We start from the raw sequence: 27,887 nt of genomic DNA, 5'->3' as shown, positions 1-27,887 counted from the left end.
TACGAACCCGGTGTTTAAGATTTTTTTGCCTCTTCTTCCGAACTATTTTCACCTTACGAACCCAAACCACTGCTGCTGGGATGAAGGGGTTTCTTTCCCCCCCCCTTTTTTAAAGAAAGAAAAGGGAGGGGCGGCTTGGAGGGGAAAAGACTTTGCATTAACAAAAGTAGAACAGCGTGCTGGCAGAGGCACTGAAAGAGTGTCTTTTGAAGAAAGAAAAGGGAGGGGCGGCTTGGAGGGGGAAAGACTTTGCAGAGAACAGCGTGCTTGCAGAGGCACTGAAAGGGTGTCTTTTGAAGAAAGAAAAGGGAGGGGCGCCCCCCTTGCCTTTCTTCCTTCCCACTCACCCTTTAGCCTAGCCTTGCTTCTTCCACCCGCCCCCTTTAGCTGCTCCTCCCTGCCCTCTGTTCGTCTCCCTTCTAAAGTTTGGGATTTTTATTTATTTATTTATTTTATTACTTAGATTTGTATGCCGCCCCTCTCCAAAGACTCGGGGCGGCTCACAACACGTGGAAACAAATCATAAATAATCTAACAAATTTAAAATTAAAAGATTTAAAAGACCCCATATACTAACAGACATACACACAAGCATACCATATATAAATTAAACATGCCCAGCGGAAGATGTTTCAGTTCCCCCATGCCTGACGGCAAAGGTGGGTTTTAAGGAGTTTACGGAAGGCAGGAAGAGCAGGGGCAGTTCTAATCTCCGGGGGGAGTTGGTTCCAGAGGGCTGGTGCCGCCACAGAGAAGGCTCTTCCCCTGGGGCCCGCCAACCGACATTGTTTAGTTGACGGGACCCGGAGAAGACCCACTCTGTGGGACCTGATCAGTCGCTGGGATTCGTGCGGCAGGAGGCGGTCTCGGAGATATTCTGGTCCAATGCCATGAAGGGCTTTAAAGGTCATAACCAACACTTTGAATTGTGACCGGAAACTGATCGGCAACCAATGCAGACTGCGGAGTGATGGTGAAACATGGGCATACCTAGGTAAGCCCATGACTGCTCTCGCAGGTGCATTCTGCACGATCTGAAGTTTCCGAACACTTTTCAAAGGTAGCCCCATGTAGAGAGCATTACAGTAGTCGAACCTCGAGGTGATGAGGGCATGAGTGACTGTGAGTAATGAGTCCCGGTCTGGATAGGGCCGCAACTGGTGCACCAGGCGAACCTGGGCAAACGCCCCCCTCGCCACAGCTGAGAGATGTTTTTCTAATGTGAGCTGTGGATCGAGGAGGACGCCCAAGTTGCGGACCCTCTCTGAGGGGGTCAATAATTCCCCCCCCAGGGTAATGGACGGACTGATGGGATTGTCCTTGGGAGGCAAAACCCACAGCCACTCCGTCTTATCCGGGTTGAGCTTGAGTCTGTTGACACCCATCCAGGCCCCAACAGCCTCCAAGCACCGGCACATCACTTCCACCGCTTCGTTTCCTGAAGGATTTGCACGCATTATTTGCTTTTACATTGATTCCTTTGGGAAACATTGTTTCGTCTTACGAACTTTTCACCTTATGAACCTCCTCCTGGAACCAATTAAGTTCGTATCATGCGGTACCACTGTATTTGACTTCCTTTATATTGTACTGTACATATGTTTTAAGCAGCCCTGAGTCCCATTGGGAGTGGGTGGCACAGAAGTCAAATAAGTAAGGAAGTAAGTCAGTCAATCAGTAAGTTGGTTAGTTAGTTTTGGATTGCAGGTACAAACATGTCTGCAACATCTTAAAACGGGTCCACATTTCCTGAATCAGAAATGAAACTCTGCCCAGAACAAATAGACCATTTATTCACATACAAATATGAAGACAATATAAAATCTGAAGATTTTATACCATACTATATGCAAAGGCTTTACTATACAGTGATACCTCATCTTATGAACCCCTATTCATATGAACTTTTCGTGATACAAAACCGGTGTTTAAGATTTTTTGCCTGTTCTTCCGAACTATTTTCACCTTACGAACCCAAGTCGCCGCCACTGGGATGCCCCGCCTCTGGAGTTCCATTGCCAGCCAAAGCGCTGGGATTACCCTGAGGCTCCCCTCGCAAGGAAATCCCACCTCCGGACTTCCGCTGCCAGCCAAAGTACTGGGATTTCCCCTCGCCTCCCCTCGCTGGAGTGCCGGCAAAAATGAAGGGAATCCCAGCGAGGGGAGCCTCAGGGGAATCCCAGCGCTTCGGCTGGCAACGGAAGTCCGGAAGTGGGGTTTCCCAGCGGCGCAAGGCAAAAGGGGAGACTTTTGGGATGGGGTTGCATGCATTATTTGCTTTTACATTGATTCCTATGGCGAAAATTGCTTCGTCTTATGAACTTTTCTACTTACGAACCTGGTCACGGAACGAATTAAGTTCGTAAGACGAGGTATCACTGTACTTGTGAAGTTTTTTTTTATTCCTCAGTGAAACAGAAACAACTGGTATTGTGAACAGCATAAGATTATCAGAAGTGGGACTCAGCTGATTCGGGACAGTTCTCCTGAACCAATAGTAACAATTATGCGCTGTTTGGAGAACCAGCAAATCATACTGACTGGTCCCTCATTCCTTTTCGTGTCCCTCCTGCCTTGGGTGATGCTTAGAATCATGCCTGTAGCATAGCTGCTGCTGCTTTCTGCTTCCCTTGCTTGCCTTGACCACGCCACCCAGCTGATCTCTGTCTGGTGAGTCTTCCTTTGCTTCTTACCCAGCTACCTCCCCCGCGGCCCCGTCATGCTTGCCTTCCTTCCCTGATCCCTTCCATGTGGCCTGCAGCCCAGCCATGCTTGCCTGCCTTCCCTGCTGCCTCCCACGTGGTCCTGTCATGCTTGCTTGCCTTCTTTGCAGGAAAGGGAAGTGGCTGGATGCTGCTGCCTTTCATTGGGGCACATGGAGCAAGACAGAGTTCCTCCAGCCGTCTCTTCTCTTCCCTTGTTGCAGTATAGCATAATGTTAGAATAGGATTATATCATAATTATATATATCTGGACCTCTAGCATAAAAATGCTCTGCTTCTATTATAAACCAGGATAGGACGGCACTAACTTGCCTAGTCTGTATTCCTGGTAATTACAACAGGGAAACAAAAGGGCTCAATAAACATCTCACTGATAAACAAAGTTTACATCACTCCAGACAGGACATTATACGATCAAAGGGGGAGATTTACATTGCCTGAAGCATACACAGGACGAGAGGGTAATTAAGGAGATGTGATAAGGCAGAAGGCTCCAGAGAAATTAGGTGTGAGAAACATTTGCTCTGAGGAAGAGTTTCTAGGAAATTGTTTTGTGATATCTGTGGGAAAGAACTCAAAAATATGTCATGTTTGAAGTTATGTTATTGGATGTTTGTGTATCACTTGACATATACGTGTAATTATCCCCATTTGTTCATGCTCCCAAATAAAAAGAAGTACATGGCTCCATACTGTGTCACTTCACCCAGAGAGAGAATGTCTCCAAGTCTTCTTTCTAGGATTCGCGTTCGTGAGTGATCCCACACGGCTGGGTTACACTTAGCCCCTTTGAAGACATTGTCTTCATCAGGGACTTTTACAGCATCCACATTCCCTCTTCTTTTTTTTCTCTTTGTGGGCAGAAGTGTTTTCCCCACCCACCTCTGCCTAGATGCCCTCACTTTCCTCAAATTCCCCAAGCATTTCTTTGCCGAGCTGAATTCCATCTGCATCGCATTTCTTGCCAATTGTGTGCAGGGAAATAAAAGTTTGTGTGGAGCTAAAAAAATAAAAGTTCAATCAATCAATTCAAACTTCTTGCACAAGCAAAAGATCTCGCGAAGTTGGAATTGATTGAGTGATTCTTTTTTCTTAGTCCCACAAACTTTTCTTTCCCTGCGCACGACGGTAAGAAATGCGATGGAGCTGGACATAGATAGGCAAAGAAGTACTTTGCAGAAGCGAGGAAAGGACATCTGGGTGATGGTGGGTGGAGAAAGTTCAATGTCGTGGCGCTGCAATGGTGAAACTGGCAATGGAGTGGCCGGTGCGAGGTAAGGAGGAACAAAACAGCCCCATTGCGCTGCACCCGCTCCTGTCCCAGTCATACGTGGACTTTCCTTCGCCCGCACCGTTTCCTGCCATTTTCTGTGCTGTCCGGAAGGCAGGCTGCTAGATAACAAGAGCTTGCATGTTTACAACCAGGTCCTCTATTTGAATGGGGAAATACCTGGCTCTGATTGGTTGAGCCATCTGACAGCTCTCTATATAAGGGCAAGTTGACGGCTCGTTGACGGATTTGTACAGAGTTGTTAATAAAGAGCTGTTGCGTGAAGCCTTTTCACTCACCCTACATAACACAGGCCACTCGTATGCACTGCTTTCTGGAGCTTCTCGCTTGCCTCTGAATGCCGTCTGAATGCTCTCCTCCCAGGCCTCTTGCCGATGGACGAGTGACATTTCTTCTCGTTGTAGTGACTGAGCTGCTTGGCTTCTGAAATCCAGTGCTGCTTCTCTGGCTGCCGAGCACTCCAAGAGTGCTGGATTTCAAAAGCCAAGATCAGTGCTACGAGGAGAAGAAGTTCCAGGAAGCCATTGACAAATATCACTTCTGCCGCATGAATCCCAGCAACCTATTAGGTCCCATAGAGTTGGCCTTCTCCGGGTCCCGTCGACTAAACAATGTTGTTTGGCGGGCCCCAGGGGAAGAGCCTTCTCTGTGGCGGCCTCGACTCTCTGGAACCAGCTCCCCCCGGAGATTAGAACTGCCCCCACCTGCCCTGCCTTTCGTAAACTCCTTAAAACCCACCTTTGCCAAGTTCGTAAGAAGAGGCAAAATTTTGCTGAATCCCGGGTTCGGTTCGGGAGGTTGCTGGGAAGCCCCCCAGGCCGGCTGCGACCTTTTAAAACACCCGCGCCGCTTCACAGCTGTCTCCTGAAGCCGAACGCTAAAGCCGAACTTCCGCGTTCGGCTTCGGGAGACAGCTGCGAAGCGGCGCGGGTGTTTTAAATGGTTGCAGCTGGCCTGGGGGGCTTGCCAGCACCCCCGAACCTGGGTTCGGGGTTCGGGGGGGTGCTGGCAAGCCCCCCAGGCCGGCTGTCACCTTTTAAAACAGCCGCGTGGCTTCCCAGCAGTCGCCGAAAGCCGTTTTTTTGCGGGGTTTTTTTTGGTTGCACGGATTAATTGACTTTACATTGTTTCCTATGGGAAACAATGTTTCGTCTTACGAACCTTTCATCTTACGAACCTCCTCCTTGCACCAATTAAGTTCGTATCATCAGGTATTACTGTACTTAAAAGCTATCTTACCTAATTATTACACTGCTAACCATGTTGAATGAGAGCCAATTTGGTACAGTAGGTAGCCATAAGGCTAGACGCTGGAACCCATGAATTTTAGTCATGCCTTAAGAACAAATCAAACTGGGTGATCTTTCACCAGTCATTGTCACCGAGTCCTAGGAATGGCAATGACAAACCACTTCCAAAATCTTTGCCCCAAAATTGTAGGGACTAATTTAGGCTGTTACAAGTCAAAAATGATCCAAAGGTTCAAAAAGAAAAGAAATAGATTCTAAAATATTGGGTTTTTAAACTATTGAAATGCTAAAACTATGAAGTTTTTGTTATATAATTCAAAACTTAAAACCACACTAAGAGTTCAACTTTAAAATATGTCATAATCAAAACATATCGCCTCAACATTTGTATTTATTTTCTTTTTTTATAAGAAAGGTTTTATTATTTAAAACAGAGAAACAAATATACAGGGAAAAAAAATCATATCTCTGTTTTTACAGATCTAATACCGTAACATTTTACATATATTGTTACAAATATGGTTTATGCATGGTATGCTTGTGTTGTATATAACGGGCTTTTAGATATTTTTCTTCTTTTAAATATTAGATTTGTCTATTGTATGCTGTTATTATTGCTGTGAGCCGCACCGAGTTTACGGAGAGGGGCGGCATACAAATCTAATAAATTATTATTAAATTATTATTATTAAATCACGCCTCTATATCATAAACAAGCTATCTACAATTTAGCAAATTTGTATTTATTTTCGTATGCAAAAAGCTTAGAGAAAATAAATAAATCACAACTATACAAACATTTTATCTTCCCAGTCTACATCATCACATTCACCACCGAGGTCCTTGTCAAAGGTCAAAGAAAGTTCTTGCTACTAAAAAAATGTACTGATTGATTTAATTAATATATACTATGCTTTTTAAAGCAGCAGCCTCCTGCATGCTAATGATCTGTTCTGTTCTATTCCAGAGTGTAGAACAGAACGTATCATTCTGACTCAAAGTCAGAAAACAATGATGTAATTACAATGTTAGAATTGGAAAAGATCTTGTAAACCATCTAATCCGACCACTTGCTCAAAGCTGAAATACATTCTCCATAGGTGAAAGGAGAATCTATTGATTTCTGGGACAGTCTATTCCACTGTTCATTAGCTCAAAATCTATTTAATCCTGTCTTTTGGAACAATTCTGTGCAATTCTGTCCTTTGTACCTGACAGCTTTTCATGTACGGTACTTGAAAAAAGGTGAATTAGGTCTTCCTGTAGTCTAGGTTTCTGAAAACTAAACACAATCAATGCCTCTAATTGTCTCTCCCCCCCCACTTCCTGTCTTCCTGCTAACTTCATTACTTTCTTCTGGACAAGCTAAAATCTGACAATGATCTTCCCACATAGATACTGTTCTGCCGGGCTCTCTGGTAGAAGCCCCCCGAAAATTCACGGGTGCAAATTTCAGACACACACATGTTTGAAAATTCAAAACAATGTCCTTTATCACAAAATTCAAAAGAAACAAAGTACCCTTTTTATATTGCAAAGAGCATTCGTCCCCAAAACAACCCTGTCGGCTGTACGTCCCTTAATCAGTCCTTAAGTACTTAGCTATTAGCTGTGAAGAAACGTCACAGCCCTCCTTCTTCCCACGAAGTGAAACACACACACACTTTACTCTGCTTTGCTGTCAAAGGCGTGAAAAATCCACAAAGTTCAGACACAGCGAGGCACGATCCTGAAGAACTGCGATCAGATAATCTTCCACAACGGCCAAACTAGCACGCTGCTATTCATAGCCGCAGCTCTAATTGCTGGAGCCCCACCCAAACACAGGTGGCCTCTATTATCTCCTGTAATATTTCCTCAATTGGTCTCTTCGATGCATAAGTCTGCGCCTGCGTGGGTCTAACACTTCGTCATCCGAATCAACCGAAGATAATGGTGATTGGCTTCCTAGGCTGTGTGCCAAGCCCCCCTCTTCCAAGTCACCCCGACCTTCTTCTTCGTCCGAGGAAACTGCACTCCCTGACTCTGCCGGCAACAAAACAGGCCTAGGACATGTTGACGTTTCCCCTACCTCCACCTCCACATTCCCTGGGGCAGGAGCCAACCACAACAGATACAATATTCTAAGTGCAGTCTGACCAATGCAGAATAGAGAGAAGTGTGTTCTTGTCAATGCAATTTCATTGCTCATCAAAACACTCGGTTCCTTTTTATATGTTAACTTCTCTTCGGTATGATCCTTTGTTCTATATAAGTTATGGTGAACCTTTTTTTCCTCGGATGCCGAAAGAGTATAAGCGCGCGCTATTGCGCATGCGTGAGTGCCCATAATTCAGTGCCTGGGGAGGGCAAAAACAGCTTCCCCCGCCCCCCGGAGGCCCTGTGGAAACCAGAAACAGCCTGTTTCCCAACTTCTGGTGGGCCCAGTAGGCTTGTGTTTTGCCCTCGCCAGGCTCCAATGGCTTTTCTGGAGCCGGGAGAGGGTAAAAATACCCTCCCCCATCCCCCTGGAGGCTCTCTGGAAGCCAAAAATGCCCTCCCAGAGCCTCTGTGCAAGCCAAAAACCAGCTGGCTGGCACACACATGCACGTTGGAGCTGAGCTAGGGCAGCAGCTTGCATGCCAGCAGATATGGTTCCACGTGCCGCCTGTGGCACCCGTGCCATAGGTTCGGCATCACTGTTCTATATTAATGCCATTGAATTTTCCTATACAAATTTAAGACTTTGCATTTGCCCCTTTTGAAATTCATCTTGATGGTTTCAATCCAATATGCATAGGTCCTCTTGAAGCTTGAGCTATCTTCAAAAACAATTATTCTAATCCCCCCCATTTATTTCATCTGTAATTCTTATGATCATATTTTTTAAACACAATGCAGGGTTTAGAACGGAACCCTGAAGGATGCCACTTGACTGTTCCCTTCAATGGAGCCACTGATTGATCTTTGTCGAGTATAATTGTTCCACCATTTCATGAACCACTTTCTGTCATTTTTTTCTACTAGGCTCTTGGAGGAGACTTTATCAAATGCTTTGCTGAAAATCAGAGTATAGTATATCTATCCCATTCCTATTCATCAGGTTGGTTTATTGTGATTTATTCTTTTTTAAAAAATGTTTTATTAAATACACATATAACACAAACACATACAAAACAAGCTAACCAATGGGGAGCAATTTCCCCATATTTACAATCTGTTCTGCCGGGCTCTATGATATGAGTCTCCCGAAAATTCAAGGGTATAAATTTCAGACACACACACACACAAACACACTTGAAAGTTCAAAAACAATGTTCTTTATCACAAAAATTCAAAAGAAACAAAGCATCCTTTTTGTATTGCAAAGAGCACTGGTCCCAAAACAACCTTGTAGTCTGTACAATGCCCCTAATCAGTCCTTAAGTACTTAGCTAGCAGCTGTGAACAAAAGTCAGAGCCCTCCTTGTTCCACGAAGTGAAACACACACACTTTGCTCTGCTTTGGTTTCAAAGTCGTGAAAAATCAACAAACAGCAAGGCACAGTCCTGAAGAACAACGATCAGATAATCTTCCACAACGGCCCAAGCCAGCACGCTGCTATTTATATCAGCAGCTCTAATTACTGGAGCCCCACCCAAACACAGGTGGCCTCTCTTATCTCCTGTAATATTTCCTCAATTGGTCTCTTTTATGCATAAGTCTGCGCCTGCGTGGGTCTAACACTTCCTCATCCGAATCAACCAAAGATAATGGAGATTGGCTTCCTGGGCTCTGTGCCAAGCCCCCCCTCTTCCAACTCACCCCCACCTTCTTCTTCGTCTGAGGAAACTGCACTACCTGACTCTGTCGGCAATAAAACAGGCCTATGACATGTTGATGTTTCCCCTGCATCCACCTCCACATTCCTTGGGGCAGGAGCTGGACCAGAGCCAACCACAACACAATCTAAGATATTTGCATTGGTAAATATCCACGATTATATTATTCCTCATGTATATACTGTATTTTTCGGAGTATAAGACGCATCGGAGTATAAGACACACCTTAGTTTTTGGGGAGGAAAATAGGGAAAATAATCTGCTTACCAGGTATTCATCTGGCTAGTCAGTTTCAGCACATTATTTTCTCCCCTGGTTAGGGCTTTAAAAAAAACCTTACTTGGAAAGAGTAACAATGAAAGAGCTTGCGAGCCAGTAAGAGCTGGGAACAATGTTAACACCTGGTTAGGGCTGGAAAGAAACATTTGGAGCAAGTAGAATAAAAAAAACTACAAAGGTTTGGAAAATATTATTCACAGAGAGTAACAGTGAAAGAGCTTGCAACCGGGTAAGAGCTGGGAACATCATTAGCACCTGGTTAGGGTTGGAAAGAAATATTTGGAGCAAGTTAGAGCAATGAAAAAAAACCCTACAAAGACAGGGCTTGGAAAACATTCTTAGTAAGAAAGAATCAATGAAAGAGCTTGCAAGCGGTAAGAGCTGGGAACATTGTTAGCTGGAAAGAAACTTACTTGGAGCAAGTTAGAGTAATGAAAAAACCCTCTGCTTTTGGAGTTTTTAGAGTTTGGAAAACATTCTTCTCAAACAGTAACAATGAAAGAACCTGCAAGGTAAGAGCTGGGAAGATTGCTAGCACCTAGTTAGGGCTGAGGGAAAAAAAGCTTCGAAAAAAGCTGCATTCAGAGTATAAGACGCCCCTGAATTTTCAGCCTCTTTTAAAGAGGAAAAAAGTGTGTCTTATACTCCGAAAAATATGGTATATTTATATTTAATAATTTACTTATTCTACATTTTTTAATTTCTCAATTCTTCTATAATAGGTTACCTTTAACATTCATAATAGTCATTCAAATATTAACAATCTCAATTCTTACTCCTTTTAATACACTCCTTTACATATTCTTTCTCTCTTCCAGCCATTCATATTATTTATTCCATACTAAGCAGTAGTTGGATTCTACTTTTCTTTTCTTTTCTCTGTTAATTTATTCATCTCAGCACATTGCAATATTTTTCTAATTATGTCCTCATCTTTTGGTATTTTTTCATTTTTCCAACATTGCACATAAATTATTCTTGCCACCGTTATGATGTATACAATCAAATATTGTAATTCCTTTTTATATTTTTAAATCAATTATGCCCAATAAAAAGTCTTTCGAGGGATATCTTCTTTTGTTATCTCTTTTAACCATGATCTAATTTTGTTTCAATATATTTTTGTATTTAAACACGTTCACCATAAATGATAGTATATTCCATATCCCTTCTTGCATTTCCAGCATAATGGTGATGAGTTTGGGAACATCTTGGCAATTCTTACAGGGGGTAGATGCTACCTGTAAAACATCTTGTACTGGTTGTCCTTATATGTCAGTGACATTGATAATTTCCAACTAGTTTTCTAACTTTCCCCCCCATTTCTCCAAATCTATAGTATGTCCAAAAAATTTTGCCCTTTGTATCATTGTGTCTTTAACCAGCCCACCCCTCCATGTTATATCTTATTAGAAATTTACAAATTTTACCAATTAATTTTTCATCAGTCCTGAATAATATCTTATCAAGGTCATCAGTTGGTTTTTTTAAAAAAATTCATAGATTTTATTATCGCTATGATATTTGGCTTGGACTTGAGTATAAATCCACCAATCTAAATTTATCCCCTGCTCAGTTAAATCTTGTATAGTTTCCAAATTTCCTTGTTTGTTTAATAAATCTTTATATCTTATAATTTTGTCAAACGTCTTTGAATTTGGGTACTTTATGGCTTCTATTGTGGATATCCAATTTGGAATCTTTGAACAATGATGTTTTTTGATATTCTGCCAAATTTGCAATGTACTCCTAACCAAATTGCTTCTTAAAATATGCATGAAATTTATATTTCTCAGCTCACATGAACACGTGTCCATTGAGACTGTGTCCCGCTATTGTCAAAATTCTCTTGTTATTTAGATCCATCCACTCCTTGATCCATACCAAAGTGTTGCTTGATACTATAGTTGCCAATCTGGGAACCCAAATCTGCCACTTTCTTTGAAATCCTATAATAGTTTCCATCCTGGGGATTTTTCCTTGCCAAATATATTTTGAAGTCATTTTATTCAAATCTTCAAAGAAGATTTTTCCCAGTTTTATCAGGACTATTTGGAATGACCTTGGTTAAGATATTCATTTTAATTGAAGATATTCTCTCAATCAGTGATAATTGAAGGTTTTTTCAATATTCTTTTTTAATTTGCACTAATATTTTGTTATAATTATCTTTTATTGATGGGCACTTTGCCATAAGCCAAATTCCTAAGTATTTTTCTTTTTTGACCACCTGCATATCTGTTTTTTCTACCAATTGTTTATCCTGATTTTTGGTGAAATTTTTAGTTATCATTTTTATTTTATTTTTGTTGATTTTAAGTCCCACCACTTCTCCAAATTCTTCTATTTTTAAAATTAATTTGGGTTGATTCAAGTGAGTCTTCTATTATAAATGCCAAATCATTGGCAAATGCCTGAACTTTATAATCTTCTTTTCTAAGTCTTAATCCTTTAATTTCCTGTTGTTTTCTAATTGTTATTTATAATAGAGTTTCTAATGTTAATATAAATAGAAGAAGAGACAGTGGATATCCCTGTCTTACACCCTTTTCAATATCAATTTTTCCCCATACAATCCCCTTCTTTTATCCCATTTTTCTCCCTAAATACCTTTATATAATGATGCATATATAAAAGTGTACATCAGAACCCACAATAGTTTATTTTCTGAAAAAATGCATAAATAACATAATTTTAAACACTAGATGAAATATGTAGGAAATCTGAACTCCTTTTCTAGTAGCTTTTTAATAATGGTACTGTAGTGATTCACATTCGTCCAGGCACTATAATTTTTTTAAAAAGTGATTGTTTTGTAAAGCAAGCTTAAATATAGAGGCAAATTGCCTATATATAGTCTAACTATTATTTCCATATACGCATGAATGAAGTAGTTCACGAGTATACACAAATAGTATTTAGACGGTATATATAGACACTTTGCTGCTAAATTTAGGCTTGCTTTACTAAACCATCATGCATATTCTGACCAAACATAGCATATTGGTTGCTGATCAGTTTCCGGTCACAATTCAAAGTGTTGGTTATGACCTATAAAGCCCTTCATGGCACCGGAACAGATTATCTCCGGGACTGCCTTCTGCTGCACGAATCCCAGCGACCAGTTAGGTCCCACAGAGTTGGCCTTCTCCGGGTCCCGTTGACTAAACAATGTCGTTTGAAGGGACCCAGGGGAAGAGCCTTCTCTGTGGCGGCCCCGGCCCTCTGGAACCAACTCCCCCCAGAGATTAGAATTGCCCCCACCCTCCTCGCCTTTTGTAAGCTCCTTAAAACCCACCTCTGCCGTCAGGCATGGGGGAACTGAGATATTCTTTCCCCCTAGGCCTCTACAATTTATGCATGGTATGTTTGTATGTATGTTTGGTTTTATAAATAAGGGTTTTTTAGTTGTTTTAGTATTGGATTGTTACATGCTGTTTTTATCACTGTTGTTAACCGCCCCGAGTCCACGGAGAGGGGCGGCATACAAATCCAATAAATAAATAAAATAAATAAATAAATATTACAATAAGTCCTTAAGAATACTTTGTAAATCATCTTTTCTGCTTTTCCAGGAAGACCCTCACTCACCTTTCTGACTTGAATCATATGGAGATTGAGACAAATATGTTATTGGGAACCTCCCACCTACTCTATAGATATCCTACCAATTATCCCTTGTTATCCCGTCTTGCACATTCTCTCTTCCTATTCCTTTCTCCCTTCCTTGTTCTTTTCTTTCTTTTTCACTCTGTTAGTACTATGTACTACTACTACTACTACTACTAATTTATTAGATTTGTATGCCGCCCCTCTCCGTAGACTTGGAGCGGTAAAGGTAATCCTTGACTTATGAACACAACTGAGCCCAAAATTTCTGCTGTTCATAGAGGCATTTCTTAAGTGAGTTTTTGTCCTATTTTATTACCTTTCTTGTCACATAAGTGAATCACTGCAGTTGATGTCAGTAACCTGGCTGTTAGTGAATCTGGCTTCCCCATTGACTTCGTTTGCCGGGAGGTTGCAAAAGGTGATTACATGACCTTGGGACACATGCCATGATCATAAGTATTGTTCTGCCGGACTCTCTGGTAGGAGCCTCTCAAAAATGCAAAGGTACAGATTTCAGACACACACACGTTTGAAAATTCAAAACAATGTTCTTTATCACAAAATTCAAAATAAACTAAGCACTCTTTTTGTATTGCAAAGAGCACTCGTCCCCAAAACAACCTGGTAGTTTGTACAAGTCCCTTATCAGTTCGTAAGTACTTAGCTTGCAGCTGTGAAGAAAGTCACAGCCCTTCTTCTTCCACGAAGTGAAACACACTTTGCTCTGCTTTGGTTTCAAAGTGGTGAAAAGTCAACAAACAAAGGCCGGAGTGAGCAAGGCATTCATGAAACACAACAATCAGATAATTCTCCACAACGGCCAAACCCACATGCTGCTATTTATAGTAGCAGCACTAATTAAAGCAGCCCCACCCAACCACAGGTGGCCTCATTTACTTTTGTAATAATCCTTCAGTTGTTGTCTCCTATGCATCACTCTACGCATGCATGGATGTGTCATTAATTCTTGTTCAGAATCCAAAGATGATACAGATGACTGATCTCCTCCTGGGCTGTCTGCCAAACTCCCCTCTTCCCTGTCACTCACGCTTCCTTGGTCAGAGGAGACTTCATCGGCAGAGTCTACTGGGAGCAAAACAGGCCTGAGGCATGTGGATGTTTCCCCCACATCTACCTGCACATTCCTTGGGGCAGGAGCTGGGCCAGAGCTAACCACAACAAGTATGAACCAGTTGTATAGTGTCTGAATTTTGAGCAAGTGATCTTGCTTCAAAGGTCGTAACTGTGAAAAACAGTTGTAAGTTGGTGCTTTTTTTCAATGCGGTTCTTATTTTGAACTATCACTAAATGAACCATTGTAAGCAGTTGGGGGTTGCTACTTACCACCGCTACCAGTGCGATGTGTGCGCAGCTTCGAGTCACCGGCATGCACGTGGCGCATCCCAGTGAAATTTTTCTTCTGTGCATGCACAGGAAGCAAAATCTTGCAAGAGGACACATGTGGGAGATTTTGTCAATTGTTTTGCTTCCGCGCACGCACAGAAGCAAAAAATTACCAAAATCTCTCTATTTCGCGCATCCAGGGGTGGGCAGCAGGTAGGATGGGGTGAAACATAGTTCCACCGGAAGAAATGAAGCTGAATGCACAGCTCCAGCTGACCAGCGGCAGCCACTTCCTGGATTACCGGTCTCAGCTTGGCTCTCCTTTTTCCCCCTGCTGTTGCTGCTGCTGTGTACTTCTTGCTTTTTTCCTCTTTCCTCCTTCCTGGCCTCAGACGAGCTTCCCTCTCTCCTGCCCGGCTCCCCTCCAGCCTCACACGGCCACGTCTCAAGGCCAGGAGAGCTGCACCGTGGCGAAGCAGTCTGGGCTGTGGTCTTTTTCCCCTTGCGAAGCCCTCACTCGGCCCACAGCTGAGATGAAAAGGCATCATGCGGCAATAACAGTTCCCTTGAAAGATGATCGTTCAAGCCACTCCCACCTGATCACATAGCCAGCAAGCCACTCCTACCCAGTCACATGACCATCAAGTCACACCCACAAAATAAGCCACACCCACAGTGTGGCAGTAAAAATGTTGGCTGCCCATTACTGCAAGATTTTGCTTCCTGTACATGCGCAGAAGAAGCAAAATCTTTCTGGGATGTGTGCACACGGGCATTGCAGAGACGTGTAGCTGCGCGCTCACCTCCATTTTCTCTACCAGTGCGCAGTGTGGCTCATACCGGGTAGGAACCTGATACTGGTTGTAAGTAGAAGACTACCAGCACTTGTCCCTCTTGAAACTCTCACTGCCAGAGTAGAAATAAAACACACTGATCGCTTTGCACAAGGGAATGCCTGTAAAGAAATCTACTTTACTCCACATTCATACGAATTGCCTATAAATAGAACACTTTGATGACATCACTTAAAGAATGAGAAGGTATAATTCTGTGCCACCCCTCCCCCCAAACACTTTTCTCTATGATGTTCTGAAATATGAGCCCATCATCAAAATAGGACAGGCCCCTGGTGTTTTAGCAAGGAACAAGTGATTAGCAATGAAATCCAAACACCTTTTTTTTTAAAAAAAATACTTTTTATTGAAATTTTCCACATTATAATTTCACTAATAAAGCTTTCGGAATTTAATCCTAATATGAGATTGGGATTTCCTTCTTCATTTTACGTTTTTCATATTTCAGGCTATTTGTTTTTAACTTAAACAGTCTTATATCTATAACAGCTGAATGTTTTAAGACAGTGATGCTTGAGGACTAATTGGGGAAAGCACACCTTAAGATGTAGGTGTATGTCAATAGCTTGTTAACGCTGTGTGATTAACTAAATAAATAGGCAGAAATAGATACACATCAGAATGACTGTGAGGGCCACAGGAGATTTTTCTGCAAAGGTTACAACTAGGTCCCAACAGAGTTCCATAGCAACAGTAAAATCACAGGCTCTGGGGTCATTGGCAAGTGCCTACATGTGCCTGAAGTTGAAAACCCAAATTTTCAAGAATATGCACATAAAATACAGTATTAAATTTTATTTCTGTCTTCTGAGCTTCCTTTATTTCATCTTAATGAAGCGATATAGTTGGATCAAGAGGATATAGAATAGGCTTTCAAAGGATCCTAATTACACAGACTCTTTTGCGTATGCCCTCAAAGAGATTACAGTGTATATTTTATGTCCCACCCCACCTCCAGAAAGAAAAGCATATTTTAGAATTATAGAATAGAATTGTAGAATTTTTTATTGATCAAGTGTGATAGGACACACAAGAAACTTGTCTTTGGTGCATATGCTCTCAGTGTGCATAAAAGAAAAGATACATTTATCAAGAATCATGAGGCACAACATGATTCTTGACTCATGCATTTTTTATTTATTATTTATTTTAAGCAACAGGTTTCATATGGCAAAGATAGCAATTATGCACTGGTATATGAGTATGTATAGTATATACTGTACTCATAGATTGTTCACTTTTATTACATAATTTTACATGTGTGACATTAAATTAAAATGCAAAGAATAACATAATTTATCAGAACACACCTGGGTTTTAAAAAAATCTGATTATTAATATTTTAGGAAAGGTGTGAATTTTCTTTTGGATTTTAAAGTTACCGTAAATATGTTTTAATTTTCCATGCTTTCCTTATGTGGGTTATACACACTGTGAGATCCATGGCTTCTTTACACTGATGTTACCTTTTGCTGCCAGATAATATATCTGTAATTTTTAGTAAGGGGAAAAAATCATAATCATACACTTTTGTACTAAGCTACTAACATAGGTTTCACAGACAAAAAGATATCACATTATTAGATGAGAATATACATCAATAGAAGGAAATATAGTAGAAGTAAATACAAAAAGAAGCAGTGTATGAAAAATAGTGTATATGCCATTGTATAAATCCAGTATTGTCAAGAGTGTTTTATTCTGCTTTCCCCACCCACTATTTCAACATTTATTTTAAACATTTGGGAATTCACTGCCATTCTCAATATTTCAGCATTCGTTTTTCCAAATAAATTTAATGGAAATATATTTAATATTGCAATATTAAATTTATTTTTGTATCTCTTGTATAAATTCTTTACTACAGAAATAGTCTGCACTCGCATATACCTACTTGTACTCAACAGTTATTGAAGCAAAAGGCCATTCCCACAGAAACATTGTTTTCAAATTCTTAAAATCTATTTATGAATGCATTAATGTCATAATCACCACTACCTTCTTAGAAATGCACAGAATTCTGGATGATCCAACCAGTGTTAACTCCAGCTGACAAGATAATTAAAAAACCTATCACGGCACCTTCACTCATTCACTTTTTCCCCTCAGCAATTATAATAAAAAAAAAGATTGACATGAAAGTAAGATGCCATGACATTTTCCACTTGCGCTTTTTTTCATCTTGTGCAAAAATAGGTGTTACATTAGATGGCTTAGCCACAGAGAAAGGGAAAGACAGGAACCGGGATTTGAGATACTGTATAATATGGTGGGAAGTTGCCTGCTTCAAAGTTTCAGCACTTTATTTGTGATACTGCATTGGTACCAGCAGTGGCTTGTTCCTGGTTCGGCACACAAGTAGTAGAGGCAGGAGGCTCCGCCCACCCACCCGGGACGCTTCTGCGCATGCGCAGAAGTGTTGCGTGCACCAGTAGCAATGGGATTTAGAACCCACTACCGATTAGTATATACAGCTAATCCTCAATCTACGACCACAATTGAGCCCAAAATGTATGTGGCTAAGGGAGAAATTTGTTAGGTGAGTTTTGAGCTCTGTTTTACAACTTTTCTACAAAAAGATATTGACAAAATTGAATGGGTCCAAAGACGGGCTACAAGAATGGTGGAAGGTCTTAAGCATAAAACGTATCAGGAAAGACTTAATGAACTCAATCTGTATAGTCTGGAGGACAGAAGGAAAAGGGGGGACATGATCGAAACATTTAAATATGTTAAATAAGGTCCAGGAGGGAAGTGTTTTTAATAGGAAAGTGAACACAAGAACAAGGGGACACAATCTGAAGTTAGTTGGGGGAAAGATCAAAAGCAACATGAGAAAATATTATTTTACTGAAAGAGTAGTAGATCCTTGGAACAAACTTCCAGCAGACGTGGTTGGTAAATCCACAGTAACTGAATTTAAACATGCCTGGGATAAACATATATCCATCCTAATATAAAATTGTTATGAATTGTTTTATTGTGTTGTGAGCCGCCCCGAGTCCACGGAAAGGGGCGGCATACAAGTCTAATAAATAATAAATAATAACAATAATAAATAAAAATACAGAAAATAGTATAAGGGCAGACTAGATGGATCATGAGGTCTTTTTCTGCCGTCAGTCTTCTATGTTTCTATGTTTCTTGCCATATTTGTTAACCGAATTGCTGAAGTTGTTAAATTAGTAACACGGGTGTTAAAGTGAATCTGATTTCGCTGTTGACTTTGCTTGTCAGGAGGTTTAAAAAAGTGATCACATGACCCTAGGACAGTGATGGTGAACCTTTTTTTCCTCAGGTGCCAAAAGAGCATGGGCGTGTGCTATCATGCATGTACGAATGCCCACACCCATAATTCAATGCCTGGGGAGGGCAAAAACAGCTTCCACTGCCCCCCGGAGGCCCTCTGGAGGCCGGAAATGGCCTGTTGCCCAACTTCTGGTGGGCCCAGTAGGCTTGTGTTTCACCCTCCTCAGGCTCCAAAGGCTTCCCTGGAGCTGGGGCAGGGTAAAAATGCCCTCCTCTACCCCCACGAGGCTCTCTGGAAGACAAAAACGCTCCCTCCTAGAGCCTCTGTGTGAGCCAAAAATCAGCTGGCCAGCACAGACATGCATGTTGGAGCTGAGCTAGGGCAATGACTACTTCCGCTTCAACTGCAACAACACAAGAACACGCAGCAGATTCAAACTTAATATTAACCTCTCCAAACTTGACTGTAAAAAATATGACTTTAGCAATCGAGTTGTCGAAGCGTGGAACTCATTACCGGACTCAGTAGTGTCAAACCCTAACCCCCAACATTTCTCCCATAGACTATCCACGATTGACCTCTCCAGGTTCCTAAGAGGTCAGTAAGGGGCGTACATAAGTGCACTAGTGTGCCTTTCGTCCCCTGTCCAATTGTCTCTCCTTTATCTCACATATCATATATCTTTTCTTCCTTTCATATATCTTCTCCTCTATTTTTATATCTTTTCTTCTATCCTTTTCTTTATATATATTACTACATCTCTATTCTCTTCAATATGTATTGTGTATTGGTCAAAATAAATAAATAAAATATATAAATGGATCCTGTGCCAGCAGATATGGCTCCGTGTGCCGCTTATGGCATTCATGCCATAGGTTCACCATCACTGCCCTAGGACAATGCAACCATCATCAATGTGAGTCAGTTGTCAAGCATCCAAATATGAACCACATGACCATGGGGATTCTGCAAATGGTCATAAGTGTGAAAAATGGTCATAAGTTACTTTTTTCAGTGCCATTGCAACTTGTCACTAAGTAAACTCGGTAGGTCGAGGACTTATTTGTATTCTTTTTGTATCAAGCAAAGTTGGAAGTTAATCAGTTTTTCCATCTAACAGAGACTATGGTATGTGATTCACAAGAGTACCATTGATCTTGGAATGATGCAAATACTATGTCTGAAAGTGCCCATAATGTCTTGGGTAGTGATGGACAAACCGAACACGCACAATTCGGGTCCGTACCGAATTTTGCGGTTTTTGGTATGCCGAACACGAACACGAAATTTTTTGAAACTTCGGGCAAAGTTCGGGGTTGCGTTCGGCATTCGGAGCTTTGACGTCACTGGCAGGTTGCTAAGGATGCCAAGGTGATAACTTCCTGGATTCCATGGAATCCAGGGAGTGATCACCTTGGCGTCCTTAGCAACCTGCTGTTATACGTGACGTCAAAGCTCTGCCCCTGGAATCTCTTGGTGGGATTCCCCGTTCGGGTTCGGGTTTGGTTCAGGTTCGGCTGAATTTTGCGTAAAGTTCATCCGAACTTGCCGAACCCGAACACCGTTGGGTTCCCCCATCACTAGTCTTGGGCTGCAATCCAAGCCCCCCATATGAAGCAATTCTACTTAACACAGCAGTCCTTACCTCTGATCTCTCTCTGTCACTGATATCATCTATCTGTTTGCCGGTCTGTCTGTCATCTATTTTTTCATGTATATGCTCCCTTGCTAAAGTATATTGAGTTTCAGAGTTGTAATAAATAGAAACATATTTATCTGTAACAGCACTTTGTACTATACTAGAAATAGTTGAATACTTTAAAAAAAATCACCTATAGATATTGTTAAATATAAATTCTGCCAGAAAACTGTTAGCACACTGAATAAACTGCTAAGTTTTAAAACTCTGATTCTTATATTGATCTGTGTAGTGTTTCCTCGATTATCCCGGGTTCAAACTTCGTGAAAAGTCTATACCACGGTTTTTTCAAAAATATGAATTAAAAAAATACTTCACGGTTTCTCCCCCCTATACCACGGTTTTTCCCACCCGATGACATCATATGTCATCGCCAAACTTTTGTCTGCGTTTAATAAATATTTTTAAAAATAAACTTTAATAAATAAACATGGTGAGTAATAATATAAATGGTTGCTAAGGGAATGGGAAATTGTAATTTAGGGGTTTAAAGTGTTAAGGGAAGGCTTGTGATACTGTTCATAGCAAAAATAGTGTATTTACGGTCCGTATCTCTACTTTGCGGAAATTCAACTTTCGCAGGCGGTCTCGGAACGCATCCCCCGCGAAAATCGAGGGAACTCTATAATTGTAATCCTTTTGATTCATTACCCACCCTCTCTCTTTTTTTTACATGTGCTATTTTTGAAAATTTTCATGCAATTATTCGGAGTCAGAACATTATTTTGCTTTTGTGAATAATAACGAGGTACCTCATAAATTAAAAATATGTGTTCAGAACAATTATTCTGAAGCAATAATTGTTATATTATTTTCTTGGGGTTCCACCAAATCCTACTTCATAGGAATAAACAGCAGCAAAGCTAGCAGTTAACATTAACGCTTTTGTTAAATACAATTCAACCTATTTGTATTGCAAGCATGTACAAGCTTATAAATTACTCCTTTGTTATTCTCTTTGTCACTGAATTAAACTATTTTGCTTTGAAGTAGCAAAGTGTTTCCATCTCAGTTTGCCAGCATAAACTATATTAAAGAAAAGTGTGCTCTTAGAATAATAACTAAATGTAAATATAAAAGAACGTTTCACATTAAAAATTCAAACTTAATTTAAGGACCCATCAGAAAAAATAATACCCTATATTGTTTGAACTGTTTTTCCAATTATAATCCATTATTAAACACAATATACTATTCATATGATCAAAACGCTAGGCAGATATTCTAAAAAGGATCTATACTACAGTATTCCTTTACAGGAAAACACTAAAATTTAGAGTACAGATTTTAAAATGCAAGATATAAACATGTATCCAAGAGAACCAAGAAATGCTATGCCTCTTACACATAATCCAGAGAGCGCAAATGGAACGGATACAAGCATCAGTTCCTTGTAAAGTTATCTTTATACTCATTACTAAGTAAATGAGCATGTTCCCCCTTTCAAGCTAGAAAATGACCCTCATCCATCATTTCCATCTTTCTCAACAGTTCCTGGAAGCAACATCTCCACAAACAGCAGTTTCATTGAAACGGGTGGGAGACGAGTTAGGGTAAAAGTGGATTCCCCAGAAATCAAAACGGGCTTCGACTTTGCATTTATTACATGCATTTTACAATCTGGCAGATTTCAATGAATCAGATGAGGGGCTGAATCCTGGATGCTCTCTGAGCTTGTCCTGTTTCAGACGTTTCATTACCCAAACTAGGCAACGGCATCAGCGCTAGTAAGGAGCGCTTACAACAAACCACACTCCTCTTTTTTGGGGGGAATTTTTTTTATTGGTTTTCAAATATATTTTGAAACAAATAAATAACAACAAAAAATAAATAATAAAAAACAAACAAACAACAAAGAAATTATAATATCAGCAAACATTCAGTCCTCGGAGAGGGGTGGCATACAAATCTAATAAATTATTATTAATATTATTATTATTATTATTATTATTATTATTATTATTATTATTTCTGCATTGCTACATCTAATATTTCATTGAATCCTCTAATAATATTAATTAATTACACTAATTTTTGTATTATTTCATACAATCACAAAATCCCTACTCAAATCATTCATATTTACATATTTATATTCTTTATTTTAAACCACACTCATTCTTGACCCTGATGCTGTTACCTAGTTGGGTGATGAAATGTCTGCAAGAAAAGTAACAAGGTTGGAATCTCTTCTCTCCTTTCAGCCCTGAGCTACAAACATTCCCCTTTATTAACAATATGGACTGCTTACAGCAAACAGCCCTCCTTACTAATACTGGTGCGGTTCGTTACCTAGCCTGCAAGAAAAAAACGAGCAAGCTCTGAAAGCACTGGAGGAACCCCTCCCCTCCTTTCAACCCTGAGCTACAAACATTCCCACTTTATTAACAGTACGGAGTGTTTACAGCAAACAGCCCTCCTTAGTAGCACTGATGGTGTCACCTAGTCGGGTAATGAAACGTCTGCAAGAAAAAACGAGCAAGCTCAGAGAGCACAGGGAGACCCCTCCCCTCCTTTCAACACCGGGCAACAAACATCCCCCTTTATTCATGAATCGGATTTCAGACCGGCGACAACCGATCAAAAAGATCCCTTATGGTTTCCACCCGCTTCCATTCCTGCAAAGCGAGGGGAAACCTCGGTGGCTCTTCACCCAATCCTTCCTCTCTCCAGACCGGCGGCCGATGCTGCTTAGCCGCAAAGCCAGAGCAGCCAAACTTTCCTCACTTCTGAGGCTGCGGCTTTCCCGGTCGGCTTTTCGCCCCGCTTTCCCGCCGCTTCGCTCCGTTGGCTCGACCCGCCTGTCGCGTCCACCCTCCCTCCATAGCGGCCCAAAGAGAGAGAGAGAAAGCTCGGAGGCTGCGGAGCCCGCTGTGGCCGGGAAGAGACAGCGAGCCTCCTCCTCCTCGAGCGCTGCTACTCTCCCTTTGCAACCCGGCGAGCGGGACGCGGGCGAAGGCGCAGCCCGGGTGCGCCACGCGCCTTACCTTGCTTGCTTGCTTGCTCCCTCAGCGGTGTGTGTATGTGTTTGTGTGTGTGAGAGGTGTTTCTGCCGGAGCCCGCTTTCGTTCTCTATCCAGCTCTGCCGCAGCAGCCGCGGGGAAATGTCGGGCCGAGCGGCGGGGCACCCTGGGTTTTGTTACTACCGGGAGGAGAGAGCCGCCCGGATCAGTGCCGTCGCTATAGAAACTGGCTGTTCCCGCCGCCAGCGACGTCGGGGCGGAGATGGAAAGGGGGGGGGGGGCTGGAGAAGCGCTTTCAGGCGTTCATTGAGGAGTATTCGGGGCTTCTGCTGCCCCCCCCTCACGCCGCTCCACCTGAGGCGAGCCCTGTCAGGCAGATGGGGGCGAGAAATTAAAAACAGTTACAATAAATAATTGTTTTGGAAGGGATGTAAAAGAATTAGGAATTAGCTGGTCTCTCTCTCTCTCTCTATTTTATTTATTTATTTATTTTGTCCAATACACAATAATACACAATGAAGCTTATAGTAAAGAAGATATAGGAGATATAGGAGAGACTATAGGACAGGGGACGGAAGGCACTCTAGTGCGCTTATGTACGCCTCTTACTGACCTCTTAGGAATCTGGAGAGGTCAGCCGTGGATAGTCTAAGGGTAAAGTGTTGGGGGTTAGGGGATGATACTACAGAGTCCGGTAATGAGTTCCGCACTTCAACAACTCGATTACTAAGGTTGTATTTTTTACAGTCAAGTTTGGAGCGGTTAATATTGAGCTTGCATCTGTTGTGTGCTCTTGTGTTGTTGTGGTTGAAGCTGAAGTAGTCTTTGATAGGCAGGACATTGTAGCATGTGGTCTTGTGGGCTCTCTCTCTCTCTCACACACAAAACACACGATGTTATTATTTTAAGGGATCCAGCCAGGAGATGGCCAGACGCATGGAGGAATGATCTATTTTGATCTACGTCTGCTTAAAAAAAAATTGGTGGTGGGGGACCTTTTAGAAGGGTGCCAACAAGGGACCTCGTGAAAACCCAGCTACCAATTTCTTTGATTCTAGTCTAGAGATGAAAGGACCTTTGGTCCCTTTGGTTGTTCTCCTTCTGTTGCCCTGCTTTCATATAAATACAAATTTTCATGTGAGAAGCCAACATGTATGAATTAAATCTGTTATACTGAAGTATTTATAAGCTACATTGAAGAGAAAAAGCCTGGAAGATTTTACACTTTGCAACCATCATCATCATCATCATCCCTGATTTTATGTAAATACAAATTCTCATGTGAGAAGCCAACGTATATGAATTAAATCTGTTATACTGAAGTATTTATAAGCTACATTGAAGAGAAAAAGACGGGAAGATTTTACACTTTGCAACCATCATCACCATCATCATCCCTGATTTTATTTATACAGTATACAAATTCTCATGTGAGAAGCCAACGCATATGAATTAAGTCTATTTAATAAGCCACATTGAAGATCAAAAGCCTGGAAGATTTTCTACTTTACAACCATCCTCTTCTGCCTGCCTGCCTGCCTCCCTGCTTGCCTGCCTGCCTGCCTGCCTACCTACCTACCTACCTACCTATCTAATCTATCTATCTATCTATCTATCTATCTATCTATCTATCTATCTATCTATCTAGTCTGTCTGTCTATCTATCTATCTATCTATCTATCTATCTCTATCTCTATCTATCAATCTATCTATCTAATCTACCTATATCTCTATCTATCTTATCTATCTATCTATCCATCCATCCATCCATCCATCCATCCATCCATCCATCCATCTATCATCTATCATCTATCTATCTATCTATCTATCTATCTATCTATCTATCTATCTATCTATCTATCTATCTATCTATCTATCTATCTTATCTATCTATCTATCTTATCTATCTATCTATCTATCTATCTATCTATCTATCTATCTATCTATCTATCTATCTATCTATCTATCTATCTATCTATCTATCTTATCTGTCCGTCCGTCCGTCCGTCCGTCCGTCCGTCCATCCATCCATCCATCCACCCATCCACCCATCCACCCATCCACATACCTACCTGCCTAACTATCTATTTGTGAAATTTATATGCCACCCAACTCCAATTGGACTCTGGGCGGCTCACAATAATCACAGTAGTTAAAATACAGTGTAAAAAATATGAGTTACAGTAACAGCAACAGTAAAAACAGTGTAAAATGCGTTAATAATCTTTAAAAACCATACATACTCAATCATTCATGGTCCCAGGCCTGCCGGAAAAAACAGGTCTTAACAGCTTTCTGGATTTAAATATTCCATCAGTGGTTAAAATATTTAGTTCAAACAACCTACTTGCAGCCTAAAGGCTTCTCTTCATTTATTTATTAAATAAAGAATAAAGAGTAATTGATTTAAGGAAAAATTATCCTACATCTCCAGGGATATACACAGGCCTTATGATTTATCAGTACAGTGGTGAATAGTGTTTGAGTTTTGTTTCGTTTATTCTACAGGAATGTATTGATCCTTATTACCATAGATTCTAAATTTATTAAGCCCCCTGAAGCATGAATAAAGAAGGAATGAGAACATTTACCAAAGAGTCGGCAAAATTGAGGTCATGAAGTTACAAGCAAAGGAATTCAGAAATGGGGTCAACTTGAAAATTGAAAAAAGAACTGATAGGAAAACTCCAGGCAACTATGTAGAATGTCTTGTTTGTATTTAAAGATTGTGCTAAAAGTAACAAAACAATGGTGCTACATAGAGCAGCTGGATAAATCCCAAGAACTGCTAAAATGAGCAACGCCAGGAAAATCCTTTGAGGCATGAAAAGTCATGAAATCCATCACTGGGAGCAAAATGCAAGTGATCCTTGAACTGATCTATAAAAGTACTATCAAGCTTGAAGTTTGAGATGTATTCAAGATAGTCTATGCTTCTATCTGTAAGTGATCCCCCGCTCGTTGCGAGGGTTCCGTTCCAGGACCCCCCGCAACGAGCGGGTTTTCGCGAAGTAGCGCTGCGGAAGTAAAAACACCATCTGCGCATGTGCAGATGGTGTTTTTAACTTCCGCAGCGCTAGCGAGGAGCCGAAGCAAGCCCCTCATGTCGGCGGGGATGTTTTAAAACACCCGCGCGGCTTTCCAATGAGTCCCGAAGACAAACGCAGAAGTTTGCCGTTTGTCTTCGGGACTCATTGGAAAGCTCCGATCGTTTTAAAACAGTTGTGCCGTTCTCCGCTGACTCCGGGCGAACTTCCCCGCTTTAGGAGTCAGCGGAAAACGGCGCGCCTGCTTGGCTTCGCTCGCCGCTGCAGCCAACGCGCGCTACGATCTTCCGGGCGAGCCAGGCTCAGTCACGGAAGGCAGCTGCTTGGCCCGGGATGCTGGGCCGAAAGGAGCCGGGCTTGAAGATCGCAGCGCGCGTTGGCTGGAATTTCTCCGCTGGGAAGAAGCGGCCAGGGCGAAGGGCGGGCGAGCGGCGAAGGGCGGGCGAGCAGGTGCTGGGGAGGGCTTCTCGCCCTCCCGCCAGCAAGAGGGGGAGCTAACGGCGTGGGCAGACGTAGGGCGGGCGAGCGGCAGCGAGGAGTTTGCGTGGGCGGTGGGGAAACTCCTCGCTGACGCCAGCAAGAGGGGGAAGACCCAGGGAAGCCGCCCAGCAGCTGATCTCCCGGTTGCCATCTACGCATGCGTGCCCATAGAAAAAACGGGCATGCATGCGTAGATGGTATTTTGACTTCCGGGTTGAAAAATCGCGAAGTACCCTGTTCGCAATGGTTGGGGACGCAATAAACGGGGGATCACTGTATTCCAAACACTTTTGCCACTACAGTTTAAGTTAGAGAACAATAATTCTGTTGCTATTATTACAAAAAATTGGGAATTGGAAACCCTTTCTGAACTATTAAAAATCAACCATAGCCTGTTTATAGGTGTGCATTTATCTAATGATGAAGATGTTACCCATTCAGTCATATCTGACTATTGGTTTATTTTATTTTATTTTATTTATTTATTTTGTCCAATACCCAATGAGGGTTTTAGTGGGTATATATCTATATACACATAGTAAAATACATGATGAAGGTTATAGGGGAGATACTCATAGTAAAATATATCTATGAAATAATAGAAAAGAAGGTATAGTAATAGAATATAACAATGAAAGAATAGAAGAAGAGATATAGGACAACTAGCATGCTTTCAAACGACGATGAAAGGAAATTGTTGTTTTGGGAATGCAGTAAAGTCCAAAAATTTTGGAAGCAAATACAAATGGAAGTGAATAAAATTACGAATAGTGACTGGAAACTAACCAAGGAAGCAGCATTATTGATAAAAAATAGTGAGGTAAAAGAATATGAAGAAATTAAAATTGCAGCAATAGAAAGTGCCCAAGCAACTATAGTGCTTGGGTGGAAAGATGCTAACAAATGGACGATAAAAAATTGGTGCAGGTACATGGTGGATCACATTCACTATGAAATTATGGAAATTAGATTACATAATTATAATGAAGAGAAATTAGCAGTAACAATGGCGATGGGAAAAGGTTAAAAATCATATATTAATATTAGTAAGCGATGCAAATGTAAAAAATAAAATTCAATCACTCTATAAAGAATGAGCAATGTAACCCGGAATTGAGGTAAATGAAAGATATAGAATTGAATCTTCCACGGTGGAGGGACATATTATTTGTTTGGTGATGGTACACACATTTATGTTTTTGAATTTATGTTTTTTTTCCTTTTTGTAAAAATTTTAAAAAAAATCAATAAAAAATATATTAAAAGAAAAGAAGAGATATAGGAATAGAAGAAA

General features: G+C 41.2%; 1 protein-coding gene across 1 annotated transcript in view; it reads right to left on the bottom strand.

The window, feature by feature from the left end:
• Window positions 1-23,195, bottom strand: part of RNF182 (ring finger protein 182) — a 46,767-nt gene extending 23,572 nt beyond the window's left edge. Inside the window, exon 1 of the mRNA XM_070749118.1 lies at window positions 23,091-23,195. The gene's annotated coding sequence lies outside the window, so the exon portion shown is untranslated. The remainder of the gene's footprint in view (window positions 1-23,090) is intronic.
• Between the last annotated feature and the right edge of the window lie 4,692 nt (window positions 23,196-27,887).

This window comes from Erythrolamprus reginae, chromosome 3 (assembly GCF_031021105.1).
Source record: "Erythrolamprus reginae isolate rEryReg1 chromosome 3, rEryReg1.hap1, whole genome shotgun sequence".
Lineage (NCBI taxonomy): Eukaryota > Metazoa > Chordata > Lepidosauria > Squamata > Dipsadidae > Erythrolamprus > Erythrolamprus reginae.
This window is presented reverse-complemented; position numbering and strand designations above follow the sequence as displayed.